General features: G+C 29.6%; 1 protein-coding gene across 1 annotated transcript in view; it reads right to left on the reverse strand.

Moving 5' to 3' along the window:
- The window catches only part of LOC131032378 (metal tolerance protein A1), a 29,059-nt gene extending 26,739 nt beyond the window's left edge, over positions 1-2,320 (reverse strand). The window contains exon 1 of the mRNA XM_057963339.2: positions 2,110-2,320. The gene's annotated coding sequence lies outside the window, so the exon portion shown is untranslated. The remainder of the gene's footprint in view (positions 1-2,109) is intronic.
- Positions 2,321-7,294: the final 4,974 nt, after the last annotated feature.

Here is a 7,294-nt window from a genome sequence, read left to right on the forward strand (position 1 = left end):
CATCCACTAATGAAATAAAACAAAAATATTTAAGAAACAAGCTACAAGGACAAGGAAATTTAAACGCTTGCCTAAATGCAAAAAATACATAAGACTAAATTGAATGACTTGTTAAACGAGATGCATTCAAGAGGTAAAGCATCAAAGAGTTCAGCAGAGCTTGAGGTCAAAATCCCCAGGAAACCTGATAAAGAGAAAAATGGATCAAATTTCATATCCAGCTTGCTAGATGTTATACATCATACCAGGCAAGGGCAGTTAAAAACTTAAAAGCATAGAAGCAGGAATCTACCAAAAAAATGTGATTTATCACAGTTAATCGCCATACAAGATGGATTATGAACTGACACAAATCTGTCCTCTGATTTTCTACTGTTCAAGGGCATGTTTGCCAACACCAGACATATCACAATTTATTTGTGAATAAAATTGGTCTTTTTCATTTTTGTTTATAAACACTTTTTTTTTAATTTTCAATTTTCCCTATGTTTCCACTGCAGATTTGGATTTCATCAAGCACGAGTGCACTGCAAAGATTCAAACTTGTATGAAAAAATCTAAGCACAATTTTCAAGAAGACATGGATCACAATTATTAAATCCTAATTGATGGTCCTATGGCCATGGCCACAATAACTGCATTCTTTTAAGGGTTTGACGCTTGTGTCAAAAGTGATGAAATTATGAAAAATGGTATGCACCATGAAGGTTCTTGTGGCAGCCCCTAGACTCCCACTCGAAAGCAAAGAATAAAAATTAATTTGAGTGTACCTGATGGAAAAGCAGTGTTTTTCCCCTTCATTTGGATTGAAATAGAATAAACAGCAATTTTTTTCTGTATTTTAATTTTAACAATTTTTAGTTTCCCAAGATTTGAAATTCATTTATACCTTTGATATTCCAAGTCAATCCTAGTTACAAGTAATGCTTCTACGGATGCAAGTATAGGCTAAAATTGACAGAAAAGATATCCACCCTAACGATACCATAAATGAAGCATAGTGAAATCTCCTCAGCATGTGCCATATTAATCTTTCCATTAAAATTTGCACTTTACAGTTAGATTGTCAGATTGAGAATGAAATTTTTGGCCATGGTGCATGGTTCTAGGATTGCTACAACCAAAATGTAAAGAAAGTATAATGAAATCGTTGGCCATGCTGCATGGTTCTAGGATTGTTACAACCAATATGTGAAGAAATTATAAAAAATAACAGTACAACAAATAGACCACAACTGTCACGTAACATAAATCATCCCTCAAAAATCTACACAGCTCCTTGACTTTGCGTCAGCTGAAATCCTTGTTTCTAAAAAGTAATCAATCTAACATTAAAGATTCTTTAGTTTGCGACTGCTAGACTTTTTATCCTTCATAGGCCACCAGCGCCATGAGGATAGGAAGGAGGGTCAGCCCATTCCATCGCACCGCTTCTTATACGCCATATAAACCAAAGGTTACACCGAAGAATAATTAAACAAATCAATCAAAAAATTGCAAACAACATTCTCAAGAACCAATGAAAGATGAACAATTTTTCTGGAATTCCTGAGTTTCAGTTTCGATTGACACCGGTATTTCAGAAGAATTGTTTATCTTACTCTTAACGGACTGTGGAAACATATTCTCTTTATCCAATAAAAACTTATGTCCAGGGAATATAAAGAAATAGTAACACAAGTTCAAATCCCTACGTTAGAACGAAGCCACACACAACTGTGGCAGTCATATTCGTGTAAAACAAAACGTATGGGCCAGTGATGTCCGCAGTTACCCTCGACACAAGGATAAAAAGAAAAATGAACAGCTTACAAAATTTTAATCTTTAATGTGAATACACTGTCTGACCAAAAGAAAATTGTTATAAGATTATATAAATTCTTCCAAGTTGAAGCACATTAACAGGAAGGCTGTTATAGAAACCTATGAAACCTCTGGTTATTTTCAGGTCAAGGGTTTAATTTCCCCCAGTTTTTTTCTTCTTCGTTGCGTGCCATTTTCAGATATTTTCTCAAAAAAACTTTGAACTATGCGAGTTTTTGCAAACATTTTAGCCGGAAAAGAAACTTTCATTTCCCATAAAAAACTTGTGCATTTCAAACGACTTACCTGGTTTTACTGGCCTGTTTGCTATCTCATAAACTCGAAAGGCTGACTGCAGAGAGCCAAAAAAATTGAATCCGTCTACAGCAAAGAAATTATGACAAAATTATGAAGATTGAAATCTTCCTTAAAGCGGTGATTCGAACGCCTAACGCCCAAATAAACTGCGGACCAAATTGATGGAAGGGATAACTAATTCCTGATTCATTAATAGGCCATATGAATTTTCTCGGTAATTTCAAAAAATAGTTTATTAAATCGGTATTAAACTAGAATACAATTCAGATATTAAAATTAGACAACATTTTTTATCTATAATGCATTAATTTTATCTATAATTCAGTTATTAAAATTAGACAACATTTTCTATCTATATGACAAAAGTTGAGAATTTCCATTCAATTTTATCCTTTTATTTATTAACAAATTATTATTTAAATATTGTTACACTACTGAATAATGCATTAATTTTATCAAAAACTTTAAAAATATTAGTCAAAGAAAGACTTAAAACTTTGAATTTTAATAATAATATCATCGTTTGACTTATCATAGAAAATATCTCATCCTTATCAATATTTAAAAAATATATACCAACCACTAATAATTCTTATTTATCATAGGCATAATCCTAATACAAATTGAAGTCTACATAGGAAACTTCCTCATAGATGTACATGCCTTATGTGAAAAATAAAATATAATATAGTGCCACATCCCTTCAACAACGCACCACTAATAATATTAATAATATTAATATTAAAACCTTGCGCAGTTTTGAAGTGAAATCGTTGGCAATATTCTAGAAAAAACCAATACAAGTGGAAATGATAAGGCGGCGTAGCGAAGAGAATAGAACGTTTTCTACGGGAAGGCGCGTGAAGATCTAATGTGTTTTGTTAGCCTATTGTGTGAAACACGTGAATGGCAAAAGCTTATAAATTAATTGCATTGGATATTTATATAAATTGCAATACTATTGGAAAAAATGGATGAAACAAGTTATATATTTTGAGAATCAATGTGGTTCATAATATGAGAAGATTAAAGGTTAATTTATCATTTTGACATTTAAAATTTGATAAAAGTTGCTACAAAATGTCATAGAGAAAAAGATTAATTTGATATTAAAATTGATAAAAGTTGGTACAAAATGTTAGAAAAGATTAATGTAAACTAATCAAATGAATTGTATGTACTCAAAGTAAAAATTAATGTAGAGGCATAACATTACAATGGCACCCACCCAACTATTTTTTTCATATGGTTAATATTTATTGGAATTTAGTCTTATTTTAGCATATGAAATGATTTGCATAAAAAAATAGAAGTTTCCTTTAACTATAGATTTAAAAACATAATTTTTTAAATTAGAAGTTTTTTTAAATTATATTTAAAAATATAATTTTTAGAGTCTTATCTTAGAATATGAAATGATTTGCATGCAAAAATATATATATAAATAGAAGTTTCCTTTAAATCTACATTTAAAAACATAATTTTTTAAATCTATATTTAAAAATAGAATTTTTAGAGTCTTATACTAGAATATGAAATGATTTGCATGCAAAAATATATATAAATAGAAGTTTCTTTTAAATCTAGATTTAAAAACATAATTTTTTAAATTAGAAGTTTTTTTAAATGTAGATTTTATTTTAAAAAATTATGTTTTTACATCTAGATTTAAAATAAACTTCTATTTTTTATTTTTTTTATGCAAATCATTTTATATTCGAAGAAAGACTTTTAAAATTATGATTTAAAAGAAACTTCTAATTTCAAAAATTATGTTTTTAAATCTAGATTTAAAATAAACTTCTATTTTTTTTAATGCAAATCATTTCATATTCTAAAACAAGTGCACGTAGTGGCCATTACTTGCCATCATAGTATTGTAATAAAAATATTTGTTCTAATTTTTAATTATTAGAATTTTGAATTGTAATAAAAATATTTGAATTTTTAATTATTATAATTTTTTTCTTTGTCATTTTAAAATTATATTAGAATAATTATATTTATGTAATATTAATTACAACTCTTATTTTAATAAAATAATATAAACTAGTAATTGCACTTTGGTGTGCAATGGGTGTGCCAAAGAGGTGTGAAAGGTCAATTAGAAAAAAATTGGTCTATTTTTTGGATAAATTTGTGTAGTGCATGAGGTCAATTTGTGGTTATGATGTTGTTTGTACAACAAAGCACTTAATTGAGAGGTGATAGCTTAAAATCAACTATGCATCCACTTAAAAGGATTCAATCATAACTAAAATGAAACCTTGAATTGAGAAGATAATCAAGTTTTATTAGCAACATGCTCATATTATCTTTGCAATAGGGTGAGCACAAGAGTGAGGTTGAGATAGGGCTAGAAAGAGGGATCTATAGATGGGTAAGAGTGAGGGTGAGATTGGTAAAGAGATAGACATAGACATGGAGAAGAAGATGAAGATATAGTCAGAGTCAAAGATAGAGATGGAGAATGGGGAGAGGAAGATGGAGAGAAGGAGAGAGAGATATGAGAGAGAGGGGTGGGAGAGGAATATATAGATATAGAAGAAGAAGAAAAAATAGTTGGAGAGAGATGAAGATATAGAAAGATAAAGATAGAGATAGGAAGTGATATAGAGAGGGGGAGAGATATAGTGGTACAAAGAGATAGAGATAGAGGGATAGATGAAAAAGAGTGATAGGGAGAGATAGATAGAGAGAGGAAAATAGATATGGATATAGAAGTCCAAAAAGAGGGAGAATGAGAGAGAGATGAATAAATAGAAGGAGGCATGTCTAGAGATTAGGGGGAGAGATGAAGATAGAGCAAAAGAGGAGGGGAAAAAAGATAGAGCAAGGGAGAGGGGGAGATAAAGATAGAAATAGAGGAGATAGAGAGAGAGAGACAAAGAGGAAGAGATAGATAGAGATATAAAGGAAGAGGGAGAGACAAAGAGGAAGAGATAGATAGAGATATAAAGGAAGAGGGAGAGATGATATATATAGTGAGATAGAACTAGAGAGTTAGAAATTTAGAGATATAGAGAGAGGGGAAGAGTGAGAGAGATAAATAAATGGGCTAATTTAGTTGGAGAGAGGGTGAGAGAAATAAGGGACATAGATATATATTGGAAGAGAAATATAGAGATATACAGGAAGAAAAAGAGAGAGAGGTAGAGATAAATAGGGGGATAGGGAGGGAAAGGGGGAGGGAGAGATGGGGAGAAATAGAGAGGAGGGTAAGATAAAGAGAGGGATGGCCCAGAGAGAGAGAGTGGGGGGAGATTGATATAGATAGAGGAAAATATAGATAGATAGAGAGGGATAGAGAGAGATAGAGAGATATATGTATAGAAAGTGATAGATAGATGTAAGCCGAAAAGAGATGGAGAAAAATATAGAAAAATATATATTGTGCAAGAGATATGGAGAAAATGAGAGAGAGGGGGGGCAAGAGTAAGAGAAAGGAGCTGACAAAGATCACAAGTAATAGAGAGAGAAAGGTTTAGACTTTAGAGAGAGACAAAGATAAAGAGGGGGAAGATAGAAAGAGATATAGAGAGAGGGGGGAGAAATATGGAGTGTGAGTATATACATTAGAGAGCAGAAGTAGAGAAATATAAAAAGAGGAAGTGATGGGGAGATAGGGAGAGATAAGATAGAAAGAGGGAGAGAAGCGGTATATAAGGATATAAAGAGATAGATATAGAGATAGAAAGGATCTAGAGAGTAAATATAATTTGTAAAATATAGAGGGGGTGAGCAAGAGGGAGAGATGGAGAGAAAAAGGGGGAGATGAAGAAATAGAGATAGAAAAATGGTGAGAATTAGAGAGTGGGAGATAGAGAGATAAATATAAAGGAAGTGATATATGGAGAGGTAGATATGGATATGGAGAGAGAGAGAGAGAGAGAGAGAGAGAGAGAGAGAGAGAGAGAGAGAGAGAGAGAGAGAGAGAGAGAGAGAGAGAGGAGTGTATAATATCTAGAGATAGTGAGATAGAATAGAGGAAGGGAGGGAGAAATAGGTCGGAGTATGTGTTTGTGGGAGTGAGAGAGATATAGATATAAAGATAAGGAGGGAGTAAGACAAAATGTGTGCAAGTAAAAGATATATAGAGATAGATATAAAGAGGAAGAAAGATATGCAAAAGAAATAGAGAGAGAGAGAGAGAGGAGAGAGATGGAGATGGAGATAATAATCAAATGACATGCTACCATCAATATAACTCCCCAAAGATATATGATATCCTTAAATTATTGGCATGAAATGAGTAATCTAAAGTTAGTTACTCTTTCTTTCTCTCTTGCTCTAAACATTTAATTTAGGTGTTAAGTTGAAATTTATTTAATTATATAAATTAGAATAAAATTCAAATATAATTATTCTATAATAAATAAAATTTAAATAAGACAAAATATATAGATTCTAATATCTTTTAACTATTATTTGTAATTCCATTAAAAAGCACAAATAATTAGAATACAATTTTAACTTAATTAAAAATCAACCCTTAAAAGAAGTGGAAGAATTAGAATAAATAAATAAATAATAGAATATCTAATAAAAAAAGATAATATTAAAAGAAAATAGTAAGAAAAGAAATATTTTAATTTAAAATATAATTATTCTATCATAATTAAAATTTTAATAAGAAAAATAATTATAAATTAAATTATAATATTTTTAATTATTATAAAAAGACATAAATAAAATAAATTTTAAACTTAATGAAAAATTAACTCCTAATAAATAATATTAAAATGTATATTTTTTATTTTTTATTATAAAAGATCTCTTTTTTTAAATTAATATAATTTAAGCAATTAATTTTATAGTCTTCATTCTTCTCCCCAATTTTAACCATTGATTTCAATAAGTAGATGGTTCACTTCATATAAGGAATGCTTCAACATAATAATTATAATATAATAGAAACTTTATAGTGAAAATATATATTTTTCTTAAAAGCGTAATCCTAATTTAATTTAAAAAAATTATAATTATAACTATAATAATTAAATTAATCTCAAATATAACTACTAATTTGTAGTATAATATTATATTATTTTTAATATTTATGTAATATTAATTATAATTAGTTTTAATAAAATAACTATTATTAATTATAAAAGTGAAAATAGACGATAATCGGAAGGGCGTTGAATGAAGAAAATATTCTTTGTAGAAGCGG

This window comes from Cryptomeria japonica, chromosome 8 (assembly GCF_030272615.1).
Source record: "Cryptomeria japonica chromosome 8, Sugi_1.0, whole genome shotgun sequence".
NCBI lineage: Eukaryota > Viridiplantae > Streptophyta > Pinopsida > Cupressales > Cupressaceae > Cryptomeria > Cryptomeria japonica.